The following is an 18,802-nucleotide window of genomic DNA, read 5'->3' as shown; positions in this document are numbered from 1 at the left end:
AGGGCGTCCTATAGGTGCTTCCTGTTGGTACCCATCAGGAGGAGGGCGTCCTATAGGTGCTTCCTGTCGGTACCCATCAGGAGGAGGGCGTCCTATAGGTGCTTCCTGTCGGTACCGAATCAGGAGGAGGGCGTCCTATAGGTGCTTCCTGTTGGTACCCATCAGGAGGAGGGCGTCCTATAGGTGCTTCCTGTCGGTACCCATCAGGAGGAGGGCGTCCTATAGGTGCTTCCTGTCGGTACCCATCAGGAGGAGGGTGACCTTTAGGTGCTTCCTGTCGGTACCAAATCAGGCTATAGGTGCTTCCTGTCGGTACCCATCAGGAGGAGGGCGTCCTATAGGTGCTTCCTGTCGGTACCAAATCAGGAGGAGGGCGTCCTATAGGTGCTTCCTGTCGGTACCCATCAGGAGGAGGGCGTCCTATAGGTGCCTCCTGTCGGTACCAAATCAGGAGGAGGGCATCCTATAGGTGCTTCCTGTCGGTACCAAATCAGGAGGAGGGCGTCCTATAGGTGCTTCCTGTCGGTACCCATCAGGAGGAGGGCGTCCTATAGGTGCCTCCTGTCGGTACCAAATCAGGAGGAGGGCGTCCTATAGGTGCTTCCTGTCGTTACCCATCAGGAGGAGGGCGTCCTATAGGTGCTTCCTGTCGGTACCCATCAGGAGGAGGGTGACCTATAGGTGCTTCCTGTCGGTACCGATCAGGAGGAGGGCATCCTATAGGTGCTTCCTGTCGGTACCAAATCAGGAGGAGGGCGTCCTATAGTTGCTTCCTGTCGGTACCCATCAGGAGGAGGGCGTCCTATAGGTGCCTCCTGTCGGTACCAAATCAGGAGGAGGGCGTCCTATAGGTGCTTCCTGTCGTTACCCATCAGGAGGAGGGCGTCCTATAGGTGCTTCCTGTCGGTACCCATCAGGAGGAGGGTGACCTATAGGTGCTTCCTGTCGGTACCCATCAGGAGGAGGGCGTCCTGTAGGTGCTTCCTGTCGGTACCGATCAGGAGGAGGGCGTCCTGTAGGTGCTTCCTGTCGGTACCCATCAGGAGAAGGGCGTCCTGTAGGTGCTTCCTGTCGGTACCCATCAGGAGCAGGGCGTCCTGTAGGTGCTTCCTGTCGGTACCCATCAGGAGGAGGGCGTCCTGTAGGTGCTTCATGTCGGTACCCATCAGGAGCAGGGCGTCCTGTAGGTGCTTCCTGTCGGTACCCATCAGGAGGAGGGCGTCCTGTAGGTGCTTCATGTCGGTACCGATCAGGAGGAGGGCGTCCTGTAGGTGCTTCCTGTCGGTACCGATCAGGAGAAGGGCGTCCTGTAGGTGCTTCCTGTCGGTACCCATCAGGAGGAGGGCGTCCTGTAGGTGCTTCCTGTCGGTACCAATCAGGAGGAGGGCGTCCTATAGGTGCTTCCTGTCGGTACCCATCAGGAGGAGGGCGTCCTATAGGTGCTTCCTGTCGTTACCCATCAGGAGGAGGGTGACCTATAGGTGCTTCCTGTCGGTACCCATCAGGAGGAGGGCGTCCTATAGGTGCTTCCTGTCGTTACCCATCAGGAGGAGGGTGACCTGTAGGTGCTTCCTGTCGGTACCCATCAGGAGGAGGGTGACCTATAGGTGCTTCCTGTCGGTACCGATCAGGAGGAGGGCGTCCTGTAGGTGCTTCCTGTCGGTACCGATCAGGAGGAGGGCGTCCTGTAGGTGCTTCCTGTCGGTACCCATCAGGAGGAGGGTGACCTATAGGTGCTTCCTGTCGGTACCGATCAGGAGGAGGGCGTCCTGTAGGTGCTTCCTGTCGGTACCCATCAGGAGGAGGGCGTCCTATAGGTGCTTCCTGTCGGTACCGATCAGGAGGAGGGCGTCCTGTAGGTGCTTCCTGTCGGTACCCATCAGGAGGAGGGCGTCCTGTAGGTGCTTCCTGTCGGTACCGATCAGGAGGAGGGTCACAGGGAGCCGGCATGCTGCTGTCATCATCATCTAATGGAAGCTAAAGGGGATGTTAAATGCTACAGCTGAGAGCCATCCATGTGAAAATCAATACCGGAAACAAAACACACGTCGCTGTCACGCTACTCAATCAATCGTCACAAAAAAAAAAAATTCTATGAAAATGTCAGCTGGACAAAAACTGCAGCAGGATTCACACATGAAACAACAACCCTGTCCTCCTTCCTTTGAGTAGAGATTATATTTTGGGTGAGCTCACCTTGCTGCCAGTCATCCAGTCATCGGCAGATCTCGTCCCGGCTGAAGGAAAAAAACACCGGAGAAAGAAAAAAAGAACGAGAGACCACAACCTTACGAGATCCCCCCCACCCCCCCTCTGTCCGGTAGAAGTGCCGTCACTCTGCGGGCCGAACGAGCCGCTTTCTTTCCTTCTTCGAGCTAGAAAACGCACCCGTCGTCGGGCATGTGTGCGTCTGTGCTGTCTGCAGGAGCTGCCATGTCTCCCATTGTTCCAGCAGGCTTCCTCCACCCAGCAGACCTACTACAACAGCTGTGGACCAGCCCCGCCTCCCCGCCTCCCTCCTCCTCCTCCAACAACTCCTGCCTCTCTGCCGCTGCTGAACATTAACCCCGCAGCTGCCGGCTCGGGCCGTGGAGGAGAGGAGGAGAGGGGGAGGAGGAGGAGAGGGGGAGAGGGGGAGGAGGAGGAGAGGAGGAGGCTGTTTCAAGAGGAGACCCCGGACAAAGAGGACGTTAACAGAGAGGAAGTCCGACCATCCCGCAGCCCGGTGGCCTAGAAAGAAAACCGGCTTGTGTGTTAAGAGGATTTTCTTTGTCAGCCACATCGGTTGAAGAGTTGAAGGCCGCAGACAGTCACTGCTCTCCTTATCGATTTGTTTGGTCTATTTTATCGATAGTTTAGCTTATAAAATGCTACCTGAACCCCAAAAACGGTTTGTTCTGTCCAAAATGAAAACCTGAAGATGATGAAAGTGAGAGATGATAAACAACTTGACTCATACAGTAAATCGGAAATTTCAGTGTCTTCATTACAAAGTTTGTCTGCACTGAAAAATGTTGAACTGTAATTGATCCCAAACATGAACGTTAAGATCGTTTATTAGCCGACAAATCCACATTGGATCTCTTTCTTTGAAACCTTTTCTTTATTGGCCTTTTTTGCCTTTATTCAGGCAGGAAATGAAGTGTAGTCACCGTCCAGCCGGGAATTGAACCATATACTCAAAAATCGTCATCTCAATTCAAAGTAAATGACAAGCTAAGCACTCATACTGACGTGATGACGAACAGCAGAAGAAGAAGCCAGAACATTTCTGGCTTTTGAAAGAAGCTAGTTTTGTTATTGATTAAACTACACCGGCAGGTTTTTGCTCAATATAATCACCGTAAAGCTGCAACTGTTAGTCAATTCATTGTTTTGCTGACAGAAAATTAATCTACAAGTATTTCAAACATCAATTTGTCATTTTAGTTTATCAAGCAAAAAACTAAAAACCTTGAAGCTTCTTGAGTGCAGTGATTTCCTGCTTTTCTGATTGTAAACTGAATACTCACATTGTTTTTAACTGTACATTATTATAACAAACAGCTTTCACTTTTTTCACATAATTTGCAGACAAAACAAACGAGAATAAACTGTTTTAAGTACCTCTCTGCTCCAAAATCTCATTCCCAGAAGATTTTTATCCAGAAAAAAAAAAAATCCCCCAATGCCTTAAAAGTGGCTTCAATGTAATTTGACACCATTTCCTTCATAGTCCCCACCTCTAGCTCCACCCACTCCTCTGGGATTGGTTCCTTAAGTTTGTGACTTATGAAATTGTGCCTGTCTGAATCTGTGTTTTTGAGACTATCAGACTGTCACTTTCCAAAACAGAATATTAGAATGTTTTAGACAAAAACAAAAACAGCCTTCAATGATTGTTTGTTTAAATATTTGGCCGATAATCGACAAGCTTTAGATATAATTTCCCAGAACTCAGTGTAACTTACGTAAATGTCTTGTTTTGTCTGTCCAACAATCGAAAACCCAAATATTCAACTTGTCTCACATCAACAAAGAAATGCAGCAAACCTTTCACAATTTAGAAGCTGCAATCAGAAAAAGTCTGACCTGATTAAAACGTTAGCAGTTTAAGTGCCATGCCGTGATTTTTGTTGGGAGTGATACAGCATCTTTGTACTATCTGCGTGTCGGCAGCGTTGAGTTTGTCAGCGTCTCGCCACTTTATCTCGCCAGGTTTTCCCCCTGCGTGACTCATCTGCTGTCCTTGTTAATGAAGCCACATCACCCCAGACATACCAGACACACTAAACCGAGTCTGCTGACAAAAAAACCCACCCGGCAGCCACGGCAACAACAACAGGAGGAGGAAAACACTCTGGTTTTTCATGAGCAGAATGTGGGAGGATAATACGATAAAGCAATAATGGAAGGCAACACTTCCCCCGCGGCGGCCTCTGCTAACTATTTCTAAGAGGCGGATCTATACGTTGTTTTTTTTATTTGACCCCAATTGAGTCGACATGAGACCTGACCTGAATCGACGCTGCCCCAACCAGACTTCCTAAACACAAAAATCAAGTGCCCCCGGGGGTGCTCACATGGATGTCAGTTGTTTCACACTATTGTCATTCAGATCTCGCCGAGTACAGAAGTGTCCCACATTCAAATTCACAAGCAGAAAATCAGATTCTGTGTCTGGAAACCAGAAAAGCCACGTTTGTTTTGTTTTTTGTCTTTAAGATAAATGCTGACACTGATGAATCCCAGCTGGAAAAAAAAACTAAAAACAGGGGAAACCCAGAGACAAAAAAAACACTGCTTCATGATGAGCTGTTTGTCTTTGAAAAAAAAAAAAAAAAAAAAGCACAAGTCATCATTAAGAATTAACCACCACAGAAAAAAAACACACGAGACACGCTGAGATTCACATCAAAAATCAGCCAGATCAAAAGAGCTCCTTGTCCACTGAGGATTTCTCCTCTTATTGCTGACACATGGCTGCCCGGTCTGTCCTCGTCACCACCTAGTGGTTGAAAAGCTCCAACTAAAAAGGGAGGCTTCTTAAAACTATAAACAGATGCCCACATGAAGGAACACAGGGGCAGTTTTTTTTCTTCGATCATTCTGCAGTACGTTTAAAGACACTATTATTATGATCATTTTAAAAGGAAGAAAATGTCAAATAATCTCTGATTAAAGTTTGTTTTTTATTAGTTTAAGGTGATTATCTTTGGACTGTTGATTTGAGGACTTTGGGGAACTTTTTACAGGCTGAATATTATCAAGAAAATAATCTGAGAGACATTTGAATATCAATTATAAGTCTTTATAACAGAAAACTTACAATAATATAGATGGGAAACAAGAAATTCGACAATTCCCACATGAGCCAACTCTGGAAGGAAAAAACCCTTTTAACAAGAAGACAACCTGAACCAGACTCAGAGGTGAGCAGAGAGAGAAAAGAACCGCAGAGAGAGATAACAGGCAATAAACACAACAATAAAAACTTCAACTTTGGGAAACTATGATGGCAGTTTTTGAACTTTTTGTAAACCAAAATAATTAATGGATGGATGAATAAAATAATCAGACAATTAATTGATGATGAAACTAATCATAAGCTACAGTACTAATTCATTCCTCCTGTTTATACTGGCCAATTTGAGGTCATGAAATTAGCCACATGGTATTGAATGCGTCTCCAGTGACCACCTTGTGATGGGATCTCACCTCTCGGTATGCAAACCAATAGTTACACTTTAATGCTGCTACTGCATGTGAAGAAGGCAAGCTGTTATTTGAATAGTTTGTGACCATTGCTGTGTCCAGCAGCGGTAACACCCCTACGTCAAGTGCCAAATGTAGCCCCTGTCAGCATTGTTGAAAAGAGACAATCCATTAAAGCTCCCACATTGCATAAATTCTAATGTAATTTCTTATTTTATGATAAAGCAGGTTTAAGTGCTGTATAAACGCTGCAAAAGTGTCAAAACACTCAGTTCCACTAAGAAGTGCAAAACACAAGCCCGTATTCAGCAACAAGCCCTTTGGACTTCCTTAAGTTTGTGATGTCACAAACTCACACTCATGTCATATGTCAGCCCTCAGTCCGGTCCAATATCCAACTTGTTATGTGGTAGAAAACAGAGCGGTCGTTCAGCTACAAGACTGAAGAAAAACCTGTGATTGGCCTGCACGTACGTCACTCGGAAATAAGCCAGCCAATCAGAAGAAAGGGTCGTTGATATCGATGCATCTTAACGACACAGACACAAAAAAGCCTGTTCCTGTTTCTTGGTAGAGCTGATGGGTCTTGATATCCATAGGAATATATTTCTATAAGGATAGATTTCATGATTTTCGGCACTAAAAAACCTCAGAAATATATCCTTATGGATATCAAGACCCAAAATTAAAACCCAGAAAAATGTAAAGCACTGGACCTTTAACTGTCAAATACAAGCATGTCTTTTTGGTCCCTGTGCAGAGAAAACTCACCATGCAGCACAATAGCGGGTAACTACGCGTGTCACTTGAAAAAGCTGAATGAAGGCCTGTCGGGATCGTCAGACGTCTGCACGGCATGAATGGACATCGAGGAGCAGCTTCCCTTTCTAAGAGGGTCAAAGGCTGAGCGGGCCGACATGACCTGAATGAGAGCCGGTCACATGTTCTCCTGGAGCTAACACAAGGAAACGAGGATAACTCCCGAAATAAAAGGCCTATTGTCACCCCCACCCCACCCCTGAGTGAGGATTTGGTAATGTGGACATAAAGAGAGTCCGGCTTCAGAGTGTCAAGAGGCGATAAAGAAGGTCTCCAGGATCTGACATGCGAGCGACCTAAAACCCATGCAAACGGCATGTAAAGCAGGACGTGTCACGCCGTCATTGCACCAGCTGACTCCTCCGTTCACACATAAGCAAACTCCTCAAGGCCTGATTACATGAGAAATCCCCCCCGCCCCCCGCCTGAGAAATAGCTGGTGAGCTGGTTAGCATTGGCGTGTGAACAAATTGAACCAGGGAGCTGTTAGTTTGTTTAAATTTCCCACTCAAAGTGCATAAATCCTCACATTTAAAGGCGCCACTGATCGCTAATGGTTTAAACTATCTGCTAACAGCTAACTGTTGTCCGACAGCAACAACAACCCTCTTAAGTGGTATTTGTAGCGACACATTTTTCGGCAGCATGGCTTTATAGGAGTAATCCTGGTAAAATAAAACACAGAAAGACTGACAGACATGTAATGTGGATTGTTTTTGAAAATATGACTCATCATATACATTTTCTCTTCAAGACCCTTTTAGTCTAGTGTTACAAAAAAGTAAACAGAGTGCAATCAATTGTAATTATCAAACACATGGCATCAAATCGGGACAATAAGCTGAATATATTCAAGTTATTTGGTGGCTAACTGAACAGAGATCATTTAAAAATGTCATGCTGGGCTCTGGTTGATTACAACGGATATTTTTCTTAATCGATTAGTCAGTTCATGAGGAAATAACTTTTATTTTATTAAATACTCAACGTACTGTTCAGCCTCGTTTTAACTTGTCAATTGTGAAGGTTTTCTGCTTTTTTCTTATGTAACAAATATCTCATTTAATGTTTGTGTGTTTTGGACTGCAATTTAAATATTTGACCTTTCAGGTTTGAATAAAAATTGAGGGTCATTATTCAGATTTTCTGACCAATTGTTTAAATAAGAGTTGAAGCAAAAATATCATCACTTGCTACTTTCAGCTTTTCATTAAGGTGCCCGAACGCTGCATTTGATTGTAAATATTCATTTTTCTGCTCTGCACTTATGCTTGACGTGTCACACAGTAAATGGAAGGTAATTTGAGGATGTCAGACTGGCCTCTAAGGAAACTGTGATTTCTATATATTTTCTGACATGTTATAGTTTCGACGATTCATTGACGGAAAGATCAATCGATTACAAAAATAATCCTTCGAGCAGGCCGTCGTTCGTAAAGAAACAAGGAGCCCAGATCTGCCAGCAGATGGTTCACAGCTGAGGTCTGAATTCAGAGCTTTAAATCAGACTCACGGAGCACAAACGCACCATTGAGGAGCCGACAGTTTAACGGGCAGCGCTCCGAGCGAAGACGGAGATCAACCTACCTCCAAAGAAATGTGACACTGGGATGTGCCGGGTGGTTCTGGCCGGGCTGTAAAACCCCGCCGGTGTTAGCGGAGGCCTCGGCTTAGTCGGACCTCATTAGGAAGTCAGGAGTTGAAGCCGGTGAGCCGTCATCGCCGGCTGGCTCTCGTCTGGCCTGCTGATGGCACCTTTTTAAAACAAAGTCGGTAGAAATCACCCTTACATGCAACTCTTAACAGGAAAGAGTTTCAGGAACTTTTTAAAGAAAAATGTTAGGATTTGATGCTTTTTTTTGTCATATAGGTCTTTAAATTTAAAATCTTTTGCTTTTGGACTTCTGGTTGGACAAAACAAGCAAACCGAAGACATGACAGTGGTGCCTAAGAAACTGTGGATGCCATTATTTTAACAAATGATAAATAATCGTTAGCTCCAGCCCTATACGCAATAGTGTACTTTAAAAGTTCTTTTACTTGTCTTTAAAGCACCTTATGTACACCTGCCTGCTTCCGATCTCAGAACCAGGATGTCAGGTCCTTCTCGTACTTTGAGTCTTTAAGTTTGTTCAAAACAGCAGAAACTTTCAGTGAGACTCAATAAAACAAGAAAAAGACGAATGTTAAAAATAAAAAAATTGTGAAACGACTCGTTTTGTAACAACAGAAGCTTACAATGACCAAGAAAAACGAAATATATGGCCGGATCTGGATCTCAAATTCAGATCATCAAAATCACTTCCCGTTTTAAAATCTAGATTGGAAAAATACTTGTTTTTACTATTAAACACTTTTAATATTAATTTACTGCCACTTTACATCATGTATATCTTTGTGTGTTGTTTGCGTGATATTATTTCATATTTTTTTTATTGGTTCATTGTTTTTATTGCTCAGCTTGTAATTTCTTCCAATTCTTTTGATTTATTTGTTTGGTGCAACTGCATCTTTGTTTAGGTGTATATATGTTTTGTAGCTGTATATATTTCTATTCATGTCTATTTATTAATATTCCTTGTATGTGTAAACAAACCCGGCCAATAAAGATGATTCTGATTCTAAATAATTTTGTCACAAATAAACAGCAACAAAAAAAAAAGTCAACTTACTGAATCCCGTTTGGTTTTAAACTGCTTGTTAGACAAGATCTGCAGTTTAACTGTGAAGTTTATCTTTCAGAAACTGTAATTAATAACTTAATAGAGAAAATAATTGTTTAATTTGTAATGAAAATGATTCAAAGAACGTTCTCCAGCTCATTTCTGCCATCATAAAAAGCTCCGTAATGAGAAGCATCTGTAAAGTTAGGTTTCACAGCGCTGAGTGCTCGGCGGAGACGACGAGGAACCAGAGGAACAACTGCGTCTGTCCAGCTCCGCGCTGCGTTTCCATGAGTCAGCAGGAAAAAAAATTGAGAAATTTGGAGGTTGAACAAGACACGCTGGCGAGAACAGACGAGTTAATCCAGGCGGCCGTCGTCCAGGCTGAGGAGCTGCAGCAAGTCGCAGGAGGACGCTGGCGGATCATCGACTGTCTTTGGGCTTCACAAAGATGACTCGCTGTCACCCGATGTAGATACGGCTCAGTATCAAAAATGTCTGACCATTTTAGAAAATCCATTCTAAGAACAACATTGCGGTACAAATACTTAGTTTTCATGCAGTTTAGAGAGGGAGAGCAAAACCAGCCTGGTTTTGTTGCTACAATTTACTGAAGTTCATAAACGCCTCCCATGCAAAACTATTGCTAGACGCTACAATTTACCGATGTTCCCTGAACGCCTCACGTGCAAACTATCGCTAAATGATTGCTAGCCTGCTACGCACAGTAAAGCCTCTAGTTTCTGCAGCGCAAACAACTCACACAGGTGTGTGGTGAAAGATTAGAGTTAAATAAGGCGTTCTAATGCAGATTTTCCTGTAAACCAAACCAAGCCAGGCTACGTTGCTTTCTGACACTGAAGAGAAGCGTAATTGTAGTAAAAGTCATGCGTTTTGAAACCAAAACATGTTGGTGTGGATGTAGCTTAGGTATCGAAATTTCGTCCCAAATGAGAAGTTGTTTTGGTAGGTTAGGTTAGGTAGTTACTTTATTAATCCCCAAAGGGAAATTTTTTGGGATACTAGATAGTATCGAAGCAGGAGATCACCTATCAGAGTATTTTCCACCACAAGAACTTTTACAAGCTAATCTTCTCAAGTCACTAAAATACAAATTCTGTTTTTGAGCAAAAAGCACCTTCGTCCTCAGATGATCTCATGAAAACAGGTCACCATCCTCATACTGGTTCAAGGACTACGTCCACAATAAACCGGGTACATTTGTGAAGCCGTGTTTTTCTGTTTTGATCTTGTTAAAAAACTAAATGTCTTCCTTAAGTGAAAATGGAGCTTTTATAAAAGTGAAACTTGGAAAACGCCGGACAACGGGAGCCGTCAAGAAATGATCACTGACACGAGCAGTGAGTGAGAAAAACAACAACACTTTGCTGACTTCATAGTCGTTGGAAGCTTCATCGAGCAGTTTGACTTCTGGCTGTTCTGTGAAGACGCCAAAACCTTCAGAAAAACAATGCGTTCAAAAATGACAGCAAGCCGTCGCCCACAGACTTTTTTCTCACATCTCCTCTACACACAACAGAAGTTCACAATATGGAACATGGATCCCAAAAATAAATGTTATACTTTGGTCACGTTTCCAGCATTGTTTCGTTGTTTAAGGTTTAACTGCAGTGACTTGTTCTGTCGTTGACTGAACCGCCTCCTTCATAACGGATGGAATAAATTAACAGTTGACAATCTGAGCTCAGTTGAGTTCTTTTGTTTTTCACATCCTAAAACACTGGCTTTACATTTTGCAGCCACTAATTCTGACTGCCACACTTCATTGTAAGTATATACAGTATATGGAAATAAATGTATGTTTTTTTTTATTGCAAATTTAGCATGCATCTCTGGTTGTGAGAACTCACGTCAATTTAAATTTTCTTTGGCCAGCTTTTGGTACGTTTTTGCAAAATATGCAGCAGATTTGTGTGGAAACCTGAAAAGATTATTTCATAGGTCTTGTATAAGTCTTATTTTATTTACTTCATAACTATTGTCTCCTATTATTGTTACGAGTTAAAAGTCTGATATAAACACAACATTTTGGGTTAGATCAACCAGATAAATCATCATTTCTCTTTCTTCATTTTGGTTTTACGGACAGTAACCAGAATTGAACTGGAGAAAGAGTTCATTTTTTGAGAATGCATCTAAGAAGCCTAAATCCCGTGATAATCCCCATTTTTATGAATACACTGAGCCTTTTTCTTTTAATTATTTACAGCTTATGATTCTATTCTACTTGTGTGATTACACTCTACATATTTCATCTCCCTCTAAATAACTTGCTCCTGCCGCAGTAACCTTTATTTCCCTCGTTTCATCTCCTACTGTATTAAAAACGCTCGTGAGTCTGTTGATGCGTGTGATGAATTAAAATCTCGTCCTCTTTTAAAAATAAAGAAAGCGGTTATCTGTAAAGGCTGATGTTAAAATCAGAGAGGCCGGTTAACCCAGAGAGAGAAATGAAAATAAACTGCAGCGGTGCACAAAGGAAGAGTTTTTAATCCGGTTATCACGAGTCGTAACACGAAATCTGAGTGTAGAAACCCCAAAAAACAAACACAACTGCAGCCATTAATCCTTTTTTGGGCCAAACAGGAAGTGGATGAAACCGGTGAGCTTGAATTGATTAAAGCTGCGTTTCTTTTCTCCGATGAAACGAATGTTTGTTGCAGCCGAATTGGCTTCCTCGCTCGACCATCCATGTTTGCACGACCGCAGAGTCATGTGAAGACTTTTATTTTGAAGGAGTGTTTCGGGGGTGGTGGGAGCCCTCTCCTCCCCCTCTGGGGAAACAATGCAGCAGAGATGATTCCTTTGATGTGAATATTTTGCATTGTGTAAAAAGCACCGAGGATCTTGACGAGGTCTCCGTCGGCTCCGCCTCCCGCTGTGAGCTCCACCGTATCACTTCGACTCCGCGGGGTAATTGATGAATATTTTGCTATGCTAATGCTTTTTGGTGTATAACCATGGTAACTACAATACCTGTGTGCATCAGACAGTGGGATGATAAAAAGGGGGCTGCACCGACAGCTGATAAGAGGAGGGGAGGGCGGGGGGTCCCATATCTTCAAAGGAGGGCAGATAGGAGGAGCGCAGGAGGGTCGGACCTGTCTGACACTTCAAACTCACTGAATTATCATCCTGTTGCTTTTTCCTTCCTTGTAAAAAGCTGCGAACTACGACCTAATAAAGTGATGTTTCAGACAGACTGACCTTGAACGTCTGAGAGGTCTTTGGCTTCATAAAAAGCCACATGTTGAGCGGCGAGACAGAAATAGTTCAGAGGAGCTGAAAGAACAAACAGGGAAACTATCAGTGAATATTCAGATCGATTGGCCAAATTTCAAGCAAAGAAAAAAAAGCCAAATGTGGTTTTCTGTAGTCACATATCTGTTGCTCTTCTCTGTTTTATATCATTGCAGATTAAATAGCTTTAAATTTAGACGTCTTTTTTCACCTTGAAATACTTGGAGGAACATTTTCTTACCACTTTCTGACATTTTATTGACAAAACATGGGGAAAAAAAAAATTGCAAATGAAGACAAAAATTGCATCTGTACACCACTTTGTGCTATTTCAGGGCTGCAACTAACAATTATTTTGATTATCCATTAATCTGTTGACAATTGTTTTGATTTAAATGTGAAATATTTATATTTTATGATGTCATAGGATGTCAAAATGGCCTCCGCAGTTTACCTTAGTGCAACAGGACGATTATAAATGTTCAAAATATTCAGTTAGCAATAAAAAAAAATTTAAAAAAGCAGCAAATCGTCACATCTGAAAATCTGAGTGCAGATTGTGTTCTGCAGTTTTGCTTTAGAAATGCTGAAAACTATGAATAAACAATAATCAATTTAGGTCAGGTTATATTTCAGCTCTAAATTGTCCAATTAAAAGTTCAATTCTCCAAAAAAAAACCAGGAAATGTCACAAATAAGAAGCTTGACCTCAGACATTTTGTACTTTTAACTGAAAACATGATTAATCACCTATCAAAGTAGTTGTTGGTTAATTTTCTACTAATTTCAGCATTTTATTGGTCGTATTACAGTTTGCAGTAAAACTCAACTTCCTGAATCATTTTGTGATTCTTGCTTTGATCAGTTAAAACTGTCCACGATATAACTTTCTGTCCATCGACGCGCACATGACCGCTATTAAAATAATTTAATAACCAAACCCAGTTAACGGCACCGACAGCCAAATTAAACACTTACTCCATGCCACGTTTCCCGCCTCGGTAATAAAGTCTGAACGCCGTATGTGGTGTCGGCTGCAACGAGATGTGGGACACGAAGGCGTGCACGACATCTGCAAACAATTAGAGGTGAACAGAGCGAGCGAGCACTTATACGCCCATTACACTCCAAAAAGTCACCGGCTCGGATCTTCATGATGTAATGCAGCTCGGGATATGCTATTGGGGGAGTGTGGGAGGGGTGTGTGTGTGGGGAGGGGGGGGGGGAAGGTGGTCGCAAAACTTCAATCGCAGCTTGAACACGAGCACATAGGCCGTAAATGTGATGAGAGTGGAACCACATTTCTCAGGATGAAATGTTCACGCATGTTCTTCACCACATTTTCGTTCCAATTGTGACTCATCCAGCCGTTTTTATTCTGAAATCCTTCCAAGCTTCAGTTACACGAACCCACGAAAACAAGAAAAATCCCAATAATTTCACCCAATTAGTAAAAGTAGACCACACATGTTCAATCCCCTGCTGCTGGAAACTAAAGTCCTCCTCATCTTTTAGCTGGAGAAGCTTATTTTCACATTTATCTGCTGGACAGTTTGTCTGAGCTCATCTGAAATCTGAATTTACTTTTCAATGAAGTGGGAGGCAGTTATACTTCTTAAATGAAAAGTATTTGTGTATTTATAGATTTACAAGGTTTTCCTGACAATTTTAGGACTCAGCTCTAGCCGTCACAATCATGAAATTTTAGTTGATTGTTGTACAAATAATTACGATAAATTTATTTAGTCTTTTTCTGCCCATTTTGTCCGGCTCTCCTTCAGTTCTCTTAAAACGGAAAGGTCAGAAGTCATGGAAGTTTATATGTGATTGAAGTCATGGTTTATATATGATGTATGGTGATTGAAGTCATGGTGATATATATCATATATGGTGATTGAAGTCATGGTTTATATATGATTGAAGTCATGGTGATATATATGATATATGATTGAAGTCATGGTGATATATATGATATATGATTGAAGTCATGGTTTATATATGATATATGATTGAAGTCATGGTGATATATATGATATATGGTGATTGAAGTCATGGTGATATATATGATATATGGTGATTGAAGTCATGGTTTATATATGATATATGATTGAAGTCATGGTGATATATATGATATATGGTGATTGAAGTCATGGTTTATATATGATATATGATTGAAGTCATGGTTTATATATGATATATGGTGATTGAAGTCATGGTTTATATATGATATATGATTGAAGTCATGGTTTATATATGATATATGATTGAAGTCATGGTTTATATATGATATATGGTGATTGAAGTCATGGTTTATATATGATATATGATTGAAGTCATGGTTTATATATGATATATGATTGAAGTCATGGTTTATATATGATATATGATTGAAGTCATGGTGATATATATGATATATGATTGAAGTCATGGTTTATATATGATATATGATTGAAGTCATGGTGATATATATGATATATGATTGAAGTCATGGTTTATATATGATATATGATTGAAGTCATGGTTTATATATGATATATGATTGAAGTCATGGTGATATATATGATATATGATTGAAGTCATGGTTTATATATGATATATGATTGAAGTCATGGTGATATATATGATATATGATTGAAGTCATGGTTTATATATGATATATGATTGAAGTCATGGTGATATATATGATATATGATTGAAGTCATGGTTTATATATGATATATGGTGATTGAAGTCATGGTTTATATATGATATATGATTGAAGTCATGGTTTATATATGATATATGATTGAAGTCATGGTTTATATATGATATATGATTGAAGTCATGGTGATATATATGATATATGATTGAAGTCATGGTTTATATATGATTGAAGTCATGGTTTATATATGATATATGATTGAAGTCATGGTGATATATATGATATATGATTGATGTCATGGTTTATATATGATATATGATTGAAGTCATGGTTTATATATGATATATGATTGAAGTCATGGTTTATATATGATATATGATTGAAGTCATGGTTTATATATGATATATGATTGAAGTCATGTTTTATATATGATATATGATTGAAGTCATGGTGATATATATGATATATGATTGATGTCATGGTTTATATATGATATATGGTGATTGAAGTCATGGTTTATATATGATATATGATTGAAGTCATGGTTTATATATGATATATGATTGAAGTCATGGTGATATATATGATATATGATTGATGTCATGGTTTATATATGATATATGGTGATTGTCTGCAACCGCCAGAAACAACAAACAGCAACATGACATCAGCAGATGATCTGGAAGAGGACGCAGTGCACGTCATCTCTTCTCCCAGAAAAATTTGGTAAAAAAAAAGCAGCCTGCAAACACTAAAAGATTCATCGAGCGTTTCATAGCGGATCGTCAGAGAAACTTAAATATTTTACAGCCTGAACTCTGAACATCTCTGCCAGCCTGTCATTCAGAAGGAATCCTTCCATTTTCCTTCTGACCTGAAAGCCTGGTCTTTGTTCGGAAAACGATGAGACAATAAAAAACAGTATGAGCTTATATCTGGCCTCAAACCAACACCTCATTAAGGAGGGCTGTTTTTCTCCAACAAGAAGGACTCCAACATGCTTTTAAAATCTGGTTTAATCTCCAAATCGACCTACAACCTATTAAGATTGCTGGCAAATGTTTCGCTGCCAATAAAATTCCTCACAAGGTGAAAACAAACAAGAATCAATCCTCTCCTCGTGACCGCGATGCCATTCAGAAAATATGGAGGGTATCACATTGACTGAAAAGCAGCATTGTTTAAAAGCATGGTCCACTAACACATATTCAGCGTCAGCACTGCTGCAGATCCGGTGTTGTACTGGCCAACACGACCGTCGACGGAACCGACTGCTTTGACTGGAAAAGTCAACTTTAGAGTCCAAAAACAGAAATACTTAGAGAATCAGTCATCTTTAAGGGTTAAGGGGCGTTCTGTTTCAAAAGTTTCAAAAGGCACCAAACCTTTATAGTATGTGTAGAAATAGCAGTGTGGACGATTTGGCACAGACAGCTAAGTATTGTGTTACAGAGATCTTTACAGAAGTTAGCATACTAACCAGCCAGCGCTGCACAGGCCTGTCTTGTAATACCACAGCGGAAACCTGACTGCACCACAGGCCTGTCAATCAAACTAGACACGCCCCCAAACATACCGCTTTTTGAAGCCTAATATCTAATGAATGAGGGATTATTTTCAGATGGACCACAAATAAGAAGGAGTGACTCTAGCGAATGACACCATAATAACTTGTAGAAAATATATATTGACTTTGTACTTGATGAGAGAAGTTGAATGGGAGTCTATGGAGCCAACCTCTGGTGGCCCTCAGAGGTATTACACTTTATGGCAATTGCGCAATGGCTACACTTTTTCCACCCAGAAGCTACATCCAGTTTTATATACAGTTGACTCACTACCACCCCTACAAAGAAACTGTTTTGTTATTTATGGCTTGACAAATACACAGATTCAATACATTTGCAAAAAGCTGATATTGACTCTACTGAAAAGTCTGTCATGTTTCTAAACAAATTTGACTACAATTTTACCTAAATTTCCAGGAAATCTGCCAAAGAAAATCCCACTTAATGTAGTTTTCCATGAAGTGCTGTCCTGAGAATATCATCATACCTAATTAAACAAACATCAAACGCTGGAAAACACAAAGAAAATATGTAATTTCTTGCTTGTTTCATGTTTTGATTAGAGGAAGGTTGGCCATCTCTGCAGGGCTTCACACAGCTTATAATGTTTTCGTCTCATCAGTTTAAGTCCGATCGCATTTTCCTTTAATTGATGCAACAGTTAGCTTTTGCAATATTTTTGTTATTTCTAGAATTTCAAAGGCATTTTTTATGTGCAACTTGAATTACACATTAAATCTCATTGTACACAAGGAGAACACTTTGCCTCACCAGAAATAATTTTAAGTCAATTAATTGATTAATTTATTGTCAGAAAATTACTGTTTTGATAAACAGTTCATCATTATAGTCTCATTCTCTGGTTAAAGCCTATCAACTTTCTGTTTTTCTCTTTAAACAGCATCTTTGCAGCATTGAATGGACCAAACAAACCAAGGAAAACAATAAATAATCTGTGGATTAATCAACAAAGAAAATACTCTGCTTTTCCTGACAGCGTCTGATATTCCTCAAAAGATGTTCTCTTTATTATGACATTTCCACTTCTTCCTGAGTGAAAAATCCATAATCTAAATATACTTATTTTAAAACCTTTATCTGCATCCTACTTTCAAGCTGAAACAGTAATGTGTCCAAACCAGCCGTGTTCATAAATTCAGATTTCAGGTGATAGACAAACATCCAACATGATTCTGCACAGTTAAGGTCAAACAAGTGAAGCGACAACAAGCAAAGCATATTTGTTTGAGCGGAAGATGACTTTAAATCACATCAAACAAACCTACATCACTGATGTGTTCCTTTTAAGCTCCTTAAAAACTGAGCCAAACTTGGTGTTGTCCAGAGCAGGCTGGTTGCTGGTGCACTGCATCCCTGCTGCAGACTCTCCTGCATCCAGCAGCTCTGAGGCTCATGTTGGTGTCGTTGCAGCCTGCTGGAGCATCACGTCTCCGGTCAGACACACCGAGCTAATGAAGCTCTTCTCAAACGGACCCTTTTCCCTCTGAAACAGGACTCTGATGACACTTCCTATTTTTTCCTCCATGTTCCTCTTTCCAAGCTGTATTTCAGAGATGTGGACTGGAAGGGCTGAGGTCCATTTTTTTTCCCTTTCTTTCTTGGGGACAGCCAGGCCCTCCAAACCCACAAAAACCAGAAATCCCTGCACCGACTCGGGTCCCTCTGCTACGCCCTAACGTCCCCAACAAACAGCGGAAAACGTCAGCAGCTTTTTACGGTTGAATGGCACGCCAACATTTTTACCGTGTCGGTACCGTACAGCACCCCCTCCCCCCTCCCCCGGTTGATGTTAAAACAATGAAAAGCACGCGAGCGGCTCCGTGTCGAGACGAAACACACGAAACACGGCATTTTTTGGAGGGTTTTAAACACTCACCTCATGTGGTTGGGGTCGTTTGCTGCCGCATCATGACCGCTTCATACAAAAAATAAACCGTTTTTTGTTCTGGTTTAAACGTGTCGCTCGCGCTGGTCGGAAGCGGCGGGTGCGCTCCTCTCCCTGCAGCGGCCGCTCGCCTCCTCCTCCTCCTCCTCCTCCTCTCCGCCCCGCCGTTCAACTGTTTGGGGTTGGAGGAAAAGTGATGTCATTGCATGAAATTTCATTACCCGCCCCATTTTTTTTTTAAGGCTGTCCC

General features: G+C 41.3%; 1 protein-coding gene across 4 annotated transcripts in view; it reads right to left on the bottom strand.

Moving 5' to 3' along the window:
• The window catches only part of nckap5l (NCK-associated protein 5-like), a 37,320-nt gene extending 18,619 nt beyond the window's left edge, over positions 1-18,701 (bottom strand). The window contains exons 1-2 of one of the 4 annotated variants that reach the window (XM_069143559.1): positions 18,544-18,701; positions 8,101-8,268 (exon numbers count right to left, since the gene is read on the bottom strand). The gene's annotated coding sequence lies outside the window, so the exon portion shown is untranslated. Of the gene's footprint in view, positions 1-2,196; positions 2,216-8,100; positions 8,269-18,543 lie in introns of those variants that run through there. The other 3 variants (XM_069143562.1, XM_069143560.1, XM_069143561.1) reach the window with 3 other exon arrangements.
• Positions 18,702-18,802: the final 101 nt, after the last annotated feature.

Source organism: Embiotoca jacksoni, unplaced genomic scaffold, assembly GCF_022577435.1.
Source record: "Embiotoca jacksoni isolate LCO1_2020_lvr unplaced genomic scaffold, fEmbJac1.0.p SCAF_111, whole genome shotgun sequence".
Lineage (NCBI taxonomy): Eukaryota > Metazoa > Chordata > Actinopteri > Embiotocidae > Embiotoca > Embiotoca jacksoni.
Note: the sequence above shows the minus strand (reverse complement) of the source record. Positions and strands in the feature narration are given on the sequence as shown.